This window comes from Lathyrus oleraceus, chromosome 1, assembly GCF_024323335.1.
Source record: "Lathyrus oleraceus cultivar Zhongwan6 chromosome 1, CAAS_Psat_ZW6_1.0, whole genome shotgun sequence".
NCBI lineage: Eukaryota > Viridiplantae > Streptophyta > Magnoliopsida > Fabales > Fabaceae > Lathyrus > Lathyrus oleraceus.
The window spans coordinates 360,360,254-360,373,072 of record NC_066579.1 but is presented as its reverse complement, the minus strand read 5'-3'; positions in this window follow the sequence as shown (position 1 = coordinate 360,373,072).

Here is a 12,819-nt window from a genome sequence, read left to right as displayed (position 1 = left end):
CGTCGTCAGCTTGGGTTCCCCCTAAAAGATAAACCTCATAACATTCTGTTAGAAGGTGTGTTCTTTCAGGAGGGTAAAGATCCCTAAGGCCTGAAAGCCAGGATGGTCCGCGCTTGGCGCAAGACTCATAAGAAGGGTAGAAATGAGTTGGGTCCGAAGAACTGCATTGCTTTAGAGTCGTATACTTCATGGGTCAGGCAGAGAGCTTCTGAGTATCTTATGCCATATGATTATCCGAGACCTACACCGTTCGTTGTGGCTGGGCCTTCAACCCTCCCTAACCAAGGCGTAGAGGAGTTGAGAGAAGAAGACCTTTCACGTGCCTGGATCCGTGAAAGAGAAGAGTTGCTTCAACAAATCAAGGAGAAGGATGCTCTGATCGAATTCCTCGAGCATCAGGTGATAGATGATCCGACTGATACCTGGACTTCTCTACTTCCTCAGTCTTCCAAATTCTGGAAGAGGAAGTATGATCGACTTGCTAAGGAGAAAGCGGATATGGAAGCAGCATATGAGAGAGAGATCAAAAAGCTTTGTGTTTCTCGTCTTCCGGCATCTCGAGCTTCTAGGGATCCATAGGATGTTCATTTTCCTTTTCCCTTGAATATATTGGATGAGCTATTTTTCCATATGCGATTAAATGCTTTAAATTTCAAAAATTGCAAATAGAACCCTAAAAGTTCCTTGAAATAAAAACAAAGCATAAGCACGAGCATTGCATGCATCATTTTGCATAAGCAGGTGTTGTTCTGATCTTCTTGCCTGTCGCCTAACTCTGTGCTCTTCATTTATTTTGAAGACAAGCTGACTCATCGGTACTACACCCGAGCCAATTCTGCAAGAGTGATGGATCAATTAGAACAAGAGAACCGTGAGCTGAAAGAAGAGGTCGCTAGATTGAGCGCTCTGATGGAGCAGTTTTTGGCCACCCAGAATCAACCGTCTCCACCTCCTGCAACTCCTCCCCAGAGGACTGTTATATCTGAAGTGGTTTCTTCAACTGTGCCAGCTGCCAGTGCCCATTTCATGCCAGCCATGCCAGCCGGGTTTCCGTGGGGTATGCCTCCTGGTTTTATGCCTGATATTCCAGCTCCTACATTTGCTTCCATGCCGGCATCTAGCCCGATCCTTGCAATGCCTCCTCCTGTCGTGCATACCACTCCCAGGGTAGACGACACCATCTATCATTCTGAGCCGTCTGAGGGCCCAGATGTTAATGAAAAGATGGATGCTATGTATGACCAATTCCTTGAACTCCACAAGGAATTGAAGACCCTCTGAGGGAAAGATTTGTTCGGCAAGTCTGCTGCTGAACTGTGTTTAGTTCCCGGTGTTAAGATTCCTGTCAAATTCAAAGTCCCGGACTTTGAGAAGTATAAGGGGAACACTTGCCCGCTCAGCCACCTGGTCATGTACGCCAGGAAAATGTCTACTCAAACAGATAATGATCAACTGCTGATTCATTATTTTCAGAATAGTTTGTCTGGTGCAGCTCTTCGTTGGTATATGAGCCTTGATAGCGCAAACATCCATTCCTTCAACGATCTTGGCGAAGCCTTCGTCAAGCAATATAAGTATAATGTGGATATGGCTCCTGACCGTGATCAACTCAGGGCTATGTCTCAGAAGGATAAAGAGACATTCAAAGAGTACACCCAGAGGTGGCGAGAGCTGGCAGCTCAGATTACTCCTCCGCTGGAAGAGAAGGAGATGACTAAGATCTTTTTGAAGACTCTTAGTTCATTTTATTATGAGCGGATGGTTGCGAGTGCTCCTTCTGGTTTCACCGAGATGGTGAACATGGGGATGCGATTAGAGGAAGGAGTCCGGGAAGGACGTTTGTCTAAGGATGAAGGCTCTTCTAAACGATATGGGGCGTTTAAGAAGAAAGATGGGGAGGCACATGCTGTGCAATCTCATGCTAAACCTAGAAGACCCTCTGCCAAGAGGAAGCCTGTGCGTCATGCCAGCGGCCAGCATCAAGTGGCTCATATAGCACCTGTCTTCAGAGACAATAATCAGCATAATCAGCAACAACCTCAGTATCAGCAGCAACATCGCCCACAGCAACAGGCTTACCAGCCTCATGGCAGCACCAATAATCAGGCTAATTTGAATTATGATAGGAAGAAGATTACTTTCGATCCTATTCCTATGTCATACGCTGAGCTATATCCCTCTTTAATATAGCGGAAACTGATTACCCCGAGGGATCCTCCGGCTGTGCCTGCTAACCCGCAGTGGTGGTACAAGCCCGACCAACATTGTGTTTATCATTCCGGTGCTCCCGGTCACAATATAGAGAATTGCTATCCATTGAAGACTAAGGTTCAAGACCTTATGCGATGCGGCATTCTGAGCTTTGAGGACTCAGGCCCCAATGTTACGAAGAACCCATTGCCCGAGCATGGGAAGTCGGTTAACATGGTCCAGGGTTGCCCTAGAAAATATAAAGTCAAATATGTGAGTCATATTCGACAGTCATTGGTCGAGTTGCATCGTTTGCTGTGTAATTACAGTCATATGGAGCACGACCATGACAGATGTCGTATCTGCTATGTTAATAGATTGGGTTGTCGCCAAGTGCGAAGAGAGCTTCAAGAGCTGTTGGATGAGGGGACTATTGAGATTTTGCAGAATCGAAATGTTGATGAAGACGAACCAGAGGTGAATGTGATTTCTCCTGTGTTCAAGCTTCCTGAGCCTGTTGTCATCCGTTATGATGGTAGCAAGCCGAAGGTTTCTCCTTCTTTGGTAATCAAGCCTGCAGGCCCTGTGCCTTATTCTTCGGATAGAGCAATTCCCTTCCGTTACAATCCAGTTGCTGTGGAAGATGGGAAAGAAGTGTCGTTGCCTTCAACTTCCGTTGTTAATATTGCTGATGTGAGCGGGTTGACCCGTAGTGGTCGTGTGTTTTCTGCATCCCCGAAGCCTCACGTTGTTTCTGATTCTGATGAGCGTCCAGTTGGGACTGCAGTGAATGTTCCGAATCTGGCACCTGTTGCCAAACCCTCCTCTGTACAAAAGACTCCTACTTCTTCTGTTGGCCCGAGTGGCATTGTGAATGAAGAATGTGATGAGATGCTGAGGCTCATCAAGAAGAGTGAGTACAAGGTTGTAGACCAGCTTCTACAAACGCCGTCCAAAATCTCCGTACTATCTTTACTTCTGAATTCAGAACCCCATAGGGAGGCTCTGCAGAAAGTATTGGACCTGGCCTATGTTGATCACGACGTCACTATTGAACAGTTTGACAGTATCGTTGCAAACATCACTGCTTGCAACACTTTGAGTTTCTGTGACGCTGATCTCCCTGAGGAGGGAAGAGACCACAACATGGCTTTACATATTTCTATGAATTGCAAAACCGACGCCATGTCCAACGTGTTGGTGGACACTGGGTCATCTTTGAATGTATTGCCAAAGACCACTCTTTCGAGATTGTCATATCAGGGGCCTCCCATGAGGCAGAGTGGTGTTGTTGTGAAAGCTTTCGATGGGTCGCGTAAGACCGTGATTGGAGAAGTTGATCTCCCAATCAAGATTGGACCAAGTGATTTCCAGGTTACCTTTCAGGTTATGGATATCCACCCATCTTATAGCTGTCTCCTTGGTAGACCATGGATTCACGAGGCTGGCGCCGTGACATCCACCCTACACCAGAAGCTGAAATTCGTTAAGAATAAGAAATTGGTTGTGGTAGGGGGAGAAAAGGCTCTCCTGGTTAGCCACCTATCTTATTTCTCATATATTGATGCTGAGGATAAAGTTGGAACTCCTTTCCAAGCTTTATCTATTGTTGAGCCGATTGAGAAGAAGTCTCCTTCATTTACTTCCTATCGTGATGCGAAACTGGCCATTGAATGTGGTGCAGTTGCTGGTTTGGGGAAGATGATTGAGCTTGAAGACAACAAATCCAGGGCTGACATTGGCTATTCTTCTGGGGCGTTCAATGAGAAAGGGTTGTTCAAGAGTGGAGGTTTCATCCATGCTGATCGAGCTGAGGAAACTGCTGCTATTCTGGAAGAGGATGCAGAAGATTTGAACAACTTTGTTATCCCTGGCGGGATCTGCCACAATTGGGTCGCTGTGGATGTTCCTACGATCATTCATAAGTCAGCGTAATATGTTCACTTTGTTCACAAAACCCTTCTCCCATGCCAAAAGGAGAAGTGATGACATTTGTGGCATCATATATACAATGATATTTCATTCAATTAATGCATTGTTAAACATTTGTTTTTCCATTTGTTTTCACTTTTTGCTTTTGCATGAAATCAGTGATCACAAAAAACCCTAAAAACAAGAATAAAAGCAACCTTTTTCATCTGCATAATGGTTTGCTTGTTTAAATTCTAAAGTTTTTATTATCCAAAATCATTATGCAGGTTGATTCTAAAACCCATTGAACATAATGATCCAACGCCATCTCCAAATTTTGAATTCCCTGTATTTGAGGCAGAGGAAGATGATGTTGAGGCAGAGGCAGAGAAAGACCTTAGGGCTTTTGTTTAAAATGAACCCACTCATATTTTGGAAATCTTTTAGCCGAACTACGGCGTTTTGATCCTTACCTTCCATGGAAAGGTACGTAGGCAACGGGTTCATCCGTTCAAACACAAAAATAATAACTTGTATATTCTTTTCTCATCCTTTCAATCCATGTTTGCACAATAAATATTTCATAAACAAATAACATTTCGTACAACAAGTGTGAAAAGGGCTCCCTAGGAGTACCTAGGACGTTTTGGGTGCCTAACACCTTCCCATTGCGTAATTAATCCCTTACCCAGATCTCTGATCTTTTCATTAGTTTTCTATGTGTAAAACTTCTTAGGCTTTTGTTCGCTTTTTAGCCATTCCTTTGGATAAATAAAAGTGCGGTGGCGACTCGATTCTTTGTATGCTTTGCTTTTGGTTTAATCAATAAACCATAAAGTGACGAATACACCGCTACAGAAAAGTGGCGACTCTGCTGGGGATAAATCCTTGGTGGTTTTGCCTACTTTTCGCCCTTGTTGTGTGACATTGTTTATTTGTTATATGACATATTTTTGTACAATTTGGGATTACTGTATTGATTGTAATGTTTGAATTGCTTGATATACAATTGTTGTTTGCTTGGTGATCTCTGTGAGATGAGTTCTATACCCGAATTCGAGGGCACCTTAGGATAGGAGAATGGCATAGTCTTGTCGACTTGTGTGGAGTATTCCTTAGCAAGTTGACTTGCGAGTCCATTCACTTGGTGGAGGTCATGTTGGATTAATAATGTCACACAAGTTATTTGTGGTTAGGCATTATTCTTTCAATCATGTGCCTTAGAAGCCAAGGACCTTAGTTTACCAAACCCATCTTGGCCTATTTTTAGGACGTAGTGCGGAGGTCGTTCAGATGTAAGATCTGATGCGATTGTTACGCGATACTACACTCATAAGAGTCTCTCTTGAGAATATTTTTGGAATACAAGTATTCGTTCCTCCGATAATATTCGAAAGATGGGATGATGACTATGGGAACCTCTGGTAGAACATGTTTGGCAGGTTTAAACCCTAGTACACTCCCTTTGGGTGGTTCCTAACCGAGACTCCATGCTCGTGACTCTCAACAAACCCGTGATTCATGGTTGAGTCGTTCAGACATCCTTAATATCAATGGAACTTGGGTGTCGATAAGGTGAAAACCATAATCCACCAAAATGGATGATTGATATTAAGGATGATTGAGCCGGTTCATGTATTGTTAATATCAATGGAACTTGGGTGTTGATAAGGTGAAAACCATAATCCACCAAAATGGATGATTGATATTAAGGATACTATGAGCTTTCCCATGACCTTTGTCTGGTGTGTTTTGCTTGATCCTCGAGTGTGATTGTTGCATTCATGCATTCATGCATTCATCTGCATTCATGTCATCAGAAAAAAAATCAGAAAATTTTCAAGGAACTTAAAGGTCTCCCTTCTGAGTTCCTCATATGACTACCAAATGTGGAATTCAAGGTCTCCCTTCTGAGTTCCTCATTGCTCAAGCTACTTTGTATGGGAAGGCCATGAGTGAGGACGCCTTTGAAGCCATATTTGCACTTCTCATCTATGGGCTAGTGTTATTCCCCAACATCGACAAGTTTGTGGATGTGAACGCTATTAGGATTTTCTCTACTCTTAATCTCGTTCTGACTCTGTTGGGTGACACTTACTTTTCTTTGCATGTGAGGAATGCAAAGGGTGGTGGTACCATTGTGTGTTGTTTTCCTCTGCTGTACAAGTGGTTTATTTCGCACTTGCCACAGACGGTCGCCTTCAAGGAGAACAAAGGATGTCTACGGTGGTCTACGAGACTCATGTCTCACTAATGATGATATCTTTTGGTACAACCGTGTATATGATGGTGTGCAGATTATCGACTCTTGTGGTGAATTCTCCAATGTGCCTCTTCTTGGTACATGTGGTGGGATAAACTATAACCCTATTTTGGCACGTCGTCAGCTTGGGTTCCCCCTAAAGGATAAACCTAATAACATTCTGTTAGAAGGTGTATTCTGGCTTGAAGGATAGGATGGTTCGCGCCTGGCGCAAGGTCCATAGGAAGGGAAGGAAGGAGCTTGGTCCAAAGAACTGCTTAGCTTTGGAACCCTACACCGCTTGGGTGAGGAGGAGAGGTTCCGAGTACCTCATGCCTTTTGAGTATCCAAGACCTACACCTCTGGTTGTGGTTGGTCCTTCAACCCTCCCTGACCAAGGAGTAGAGGAGTTGAGAGACGAAGACCGTTCACGTGCCTGGATCCATGAACGAGAGGAGTTGCTTCAGCAGATTAGAGAGAAGGATGCTTTGATAGAGTTCCTTGAGCACCAGGTTATTGATGAACCTGATGATGCGTTGACTTCTCTTCTTCCTCAGTCTTCCAATTTCTGGAAGAGGAAGTGTGATTGCCTCGCCAAAGAGAAGGCAGATATGGAGGCAACCTATGAGCGAGAGATGAAGAGGCTTCATGCAACTTATCTTCTAGTCTCCAGAGCTTTAGGCGATTGCTTCTAGGGTTCCATAGGATGTTCATTTTCCTTCTCTCGTGTATTGTATTTTGTTACCAAAATTGTACTTCTTAGGTGTAAATATATTTTCCAGATATTATTGATATGATACTTCCATTTATGTCTAAATGATTAATATTTTCAATATTTTGCAAATAGAGCTCTAAAGTTCCTCTGATAAATAAAATAAATCATATGCACAAGCATTGCATGCATCATGTGCATAAGCAGGTTTTGCTCCAGGCTTCTTGTTCTATGGTCTAACTCTATGTTCTTCATTTATTTTGAAGACAAGCTGACTCACCGGTACTACACTCGAGCCAACGCTTCAAGATTAATGGATCATCTAGAGCAAGAGAACCGTGAACTCAAGGAGGAAGTGGCCAGATTGACTGTCCTAATAGAGTTTTTCATGGCCGCCCAGAGTCAGTTGTCTCCGACACCTTCAACTCCTCCCCAGAGGACAGTCATCTCCGAGATTACCTCTTCAACAGTACCTGCGGCCAGCGCCCACTTTGCACCAACTGCCATGCCAGCCGGGTTTCCTTGGGGGATGCCTCCCAACTTTGTTCCTGAGGGTCTAGCACCCACATTTGCTTCTCTGCTGGCATCTAGCCCGGTCCTCGCCGTTCCGCCTCCTGTCGTGCATACTATGCCTAGAGTAGACGACACCATCTACCATTCTGAGCCGTCTGAGGGCCCATATGTCTACGAAAAGATGGACGCAATGAATGATCATTTTCTTGAGCTCCGCAAGGAACTCAAAACTCTCAGAGGAAGACCTCTTCGACAAGTCTGCTGCTGAACTCTGCTTAGTTCCGAATGTGAAAATCCTTGTAAAATTCAAAGTACCTGACTTTGAAAAGTACAAGGGAAATACTTGCCCTCTCAGCCACCTAGTCATGTATGCAAGGAAGATGTCGGCTCAGACCGACAACGATCAGCTCCTCATTCATTATTTCCAGGACAGTCTGTCTGATGCTTCCCTGAGATGGTATATTGACTTGGACAACGCGAACATCCGATCCTTCAATGATCTTGGCGAGGCCTTCGTCAAGCAATACAAGTATAATGTAGATATGGCTCCCGATAGGGATCAATTGAGAGTCATGTCCCAAAAGGACAAGGAAACTTTCAAAGAGTACGCCTAGAGGTGGCGAGAGTTAGCAACACAGATTGTGCCTCTGCTGGAGGAGAAAGAGATGACCAAGATCTTCTTGAAGACCTTGAGCTCATTTTATTATGAGCGGATGATTGCCAGTGCTCCTTCTGATTTCACCGAGATGGTGAACATGGGGATGCGTTTGGAGGAAGGAGTCAGGGAAGGGCGCCTGACTAGAGAAGAAGGCTCTTCTACCAAACGATATGGGGAGTTTGGAAAGAAGAAAAATGGCGAGGCCCATGCTGTGACCTCCCATATTAAACCTAGAAGACCCTCAGTAAGGAGGAAGACCGTGCGTCCAGTCGGTAATCAGCATCAGGTGGCTCACATAACACCTGTTTTCAGAGATAATCAGCACTATCAGCACAACAATAACCAACAACAACAACATCAACAATATCAACAACAACAACACCGTCCTCAACAGTAGGCCTACCAGCCTCGAAACAACAATCAGACTAGTACAAGCTATGAGAGGAAGAGGGTCACCTTTGATCCTGTTCCTATGACCTATGCAGAGCTCTATCCCTCTTTGATAGAAAGGAAGCTGATTACTCCACGAGACCCACCGGCTATACCTACTAACCCTCAGTGGTGGTATAAGCCTGAGCTTCATTGTGTTTATCATTTCGGTGCCCCCAGACATGACGTGGAGAACTGTTACCCGCTGAAGACCAATGTTTAAGACCTTGTGAAGAGTGGTATCTTGTTTTTCGAGGACGTTGGTCCTAATGTGAAGAAGAACCCATTGCCCGAGCATGGGAAATCGTCTGTCAATATGGTCCAGGGTTGTCCTGGTAAATATAAGGTCAAATATGTCAGCCATATTCGACAATCATTGCTCCAGATGCACAGACTGTTGTGTGAATACAATCATTATGAGCATGACCATGACAAATGTCGTGTTTGCACTGTCAATCAGAGGGGATATCGTCAAGTCCGTAAAGACATCCAAGAAATGTTGGATGAAGGTGTAATTGAAATACTTCAGAATCGCAATGCTGATGATGAAGTCAATGTGATATCTCCAGTATTTCGGATCCCATAGCCTGTTGTCATCCGGTATGATGGCAGCAAGCAGAAAGCTTCTCCCTCTTTGATTATTAAACCAGCTGGCCCTGTGCCATACTCTTCTTATAAGATTGTCCCTTATCGCTACAATGTTGTGGCATTGGAGGATGGGAAGGAGGTGCCCCTGCCCTCTACTTTTGTTGTTAATATTGTCGATGTCAGCGGCCTGACCCGTAGCGGTCGTGTTTTCTCGGCTCCACCGAAACCCCAGGCTGACACCAGAAGGGCTGATGTTGCTGATTGTGTTGTGCGCCCGGTTTGGAATGCTGTTATTGCTCCAAATCTGACACTTGTTGCCAATAAACCTGCCTCTGTGGTAAGAACTCCTGTCTCTGCTGGCCAGAGTGGCACTATGAAAGAAGACTATGATGAGATGTTGAGGCTCATCAAAAGGAGTGAATACAACGTTGTAGATCAGCTTCTACAAACACCGTCAAAGATCTCTGTGCTATCATTGCTTATGAACTCAGAACCACACCGAGAAGCTCTGCAGAAGGTGTTGGATGTGGCATATGTAGACCATGACGTCACCATAGAACAATTTGATAGTATTGTTGCAAACATTACCGCTTGTAGCAATTTGAGTTTTTGTGATGCCGATCTCTCTGAAGAGGGAAGAGACCATAATTTGGCACTTCACATATCTATGAGCTGCAAAGATGATGCCATGTCTAATGTGCTGGTAGACACTGGATCATCACCGAATGTGTTGCCAAAATCCACTTTGGCTAGGTTGTCATACTAGGGGCCTCCCATGAGGTAGAGTGGAGTGGTAGTTAAAGTTTTTTGATGGATCCCGAAAGACCGTGATTGGAGAGGTTGAACTCCCAGTCAAGATAGGACTAAGTGATTTCCAGATCACTTTTCAGGTCATGGATATCCACCCATCATATAGCTGTCTGTTGGGCAGACCATGGATTCACGAGGCATGCGCCGTGACATCCACCCTACACCAGAAATTGAAATTTGTCAAGAACAAAAAGCCGGTGGTGGTAGGGGGAGAGAAGGATCTCCTGGTTAGCCGTCTGTCTTCCTTTTCTTACATAGATGCTGAGGATGAAGTTGGAACATCGTTCCAAGATTTATCTATTGATGAGCCTACTAAGAAAGGAACTTATTCATTTGCGTCCTACAATGATGCGAAGTTGGCCATTGAGCATGGCACAACTACTGGTTTGGGACAAATGATCAAGCTGGAAGACAATAAATCTCGGGTTGGCATAGGGTATTCTTTTGGCACTTTCAACAAGTATGGGCTATTTCAGAGTGGTGGATTCATCCACACTGTTCAAGACGAGGAAGTTGCTGCTATTGTGGAAGAGGATGCAGAGGAAGATTCTGGCAACTTTGTCATCCCTGGAGGGGTCTGGAATAACTGGGTCGTTGTTGATGTTCCAACAGTCGTCCATAAGTCAACGTAATGTTCATTTTGTTCAAAAAAACCCTTCTCCCATGCCAAAAGGAGGAGTGATGACATTGTTGGCTCATAAATACAAAGATATTTTCATTCAATAAATTCATGTTAAATGTTTGTTTTTCCAATTATTTTCACTTTTCGCTTTTTGCATGAAATTGGTGATCACATAAAACCTTAAAAATAGGATAAAATCAATCTCTTCATCTGCATAATGATTTACCTTGTTTGAATTCTAAAATCTCTTTTATATCCTAAATCATTATGCAGGTTGATCAAACCCATTGAACATAATGATCCAACACCATCTCCCGACTTTGAGTTCCCCGTATTTGAGGCCGAAGAAGATGATGTTGAAGAGATTCCTGGCGAGATTACCCGTCTGCGTGAGCACGAAGAAAAGATCATTCAACCACATCTTGAGAATCTGGAAACAGTCAACTTGGGATCTGAAGATTGTGTGCGAGAAGTGAAGATTTGGGCACTCCTAGAAGAATCTGTTAAGAAGGAGTTGATTGAATTTCTACGAGAATACGTTGATGTCTTTGCCTGGTCATATGAAGACATGCCTGGTCTGGATACTGATATCGTGCAACATTTCCTGCCTTTGAAGCCAGAGTACGTGCCTGTGAAGCAGAAGCTCAGAAGAACTCATCCTGATATGGCAGTGAAGATCAAAGAAGAAGTTCAGAAGCAAATTGATGCGGGGTTTCTGGTGACTTCTACATACCCTCAATGGGTGGCCAATATTGTGCCCGGTGCCTAAGAAAGATGGAAAAGTCCGAATGTGTGTGGACTATAGAGACTTGAATAAAGCTAGTCCGAAAGATGATTTTCCTCTACCACATATTGATATGTTGGTAGATAATACAGCTAAATTCAATATCTTTTCGTTTATGGACGGATTTTCCGGATATAGTCAGATTAAAATGGCACCCGAGGATATGGAAAAGACAACATTCATCATACTTTGGGGAACATTCTGTTATCGAGTGATGCCCTTCGGTTTGAAGAACGCCGGAGCCACGTACCAACGAGCTATGACTACCTTATTTCACGATATGATGCACAAGGAGATCGAGGTATATGTTGATGACATGATTGCAAAGTCAAGAACGGAAGTTGAACATGTAGAGCACTTGTTGAAGCTTTTTCAATGTTTGAGGAAGTACAAACTCCACCTGAATCCGAACAAGTGTACATTTGGAGTCCGTTCCGGCAAGTTATTGGGTTTTATTGTTAGTGAGAGAGGTATTGAGGTTGATCCTGCAAAGGTCAAAGCAATACAAGAGATGCCTGCGTCCAAAACTGAGAAACATGTCTGAGGTTTTCTTGGCCGTTTAAATTATATCTCCAGATTTATATCCCACATGACTGCCACATGTGCGCCAATATTCAAGCTCCTCCGGAAATATCAGTCTCGTGATTGGACCGAGGATTGCCAAAAAGCCTTTGACAGTATTAAGGAGTATCTGTCTGAGCCTCCGATTCTGTCTCCGCCTGTGGAGGGGAAACCATTGATTACGTATCTGACAGTTCTTGAAGACTCTATGGGTTATGTCCTCGGTCAGCAAGATGAATCAGGGAAGAAAGAGTATGCTATCTACTACCTGAGTAAGAAGTTCACCGATTGTGAGTCTCGATACTCGATGCTTGAGAAGACATGTTGTGCTTTGGCTTGGGCTGCTAAGCGCTTACGCCAGTATATGTTGAATCATACGACTTGGTTGATATCCAAAATGGATCCATTCAAGTATATCTTTGAGAATCCTTCTTTAACTGGGAGGATTGCCCGTTGGCAGATGTTGTTGTCTGAGTATGACATTGAGTATCGAGCTCAGAAGGCTATTAAAGGTAGTATCTTGGCTGACCACTTGGCACATCAACCTATTGAAGATTATCAGTCAGTTCAGTATGACTTCCCGGATGAGGAGATTCTGTATTTGAAAATGAAGGATTGCGATGAGCCTACTCTTGATGAAGGTCCAGAACCTGGTTCCCAATGGAGCATGGTGTTTGATGGCGCTGTAAATTAATATGGAAATGGTATTGGGGCAGTGATTATTACTCCTCAGGGCACACATTTCCCTTTTACAGCAAGGCTAACTTTCAAATGCACGATTAATATGGTGGAATATGAG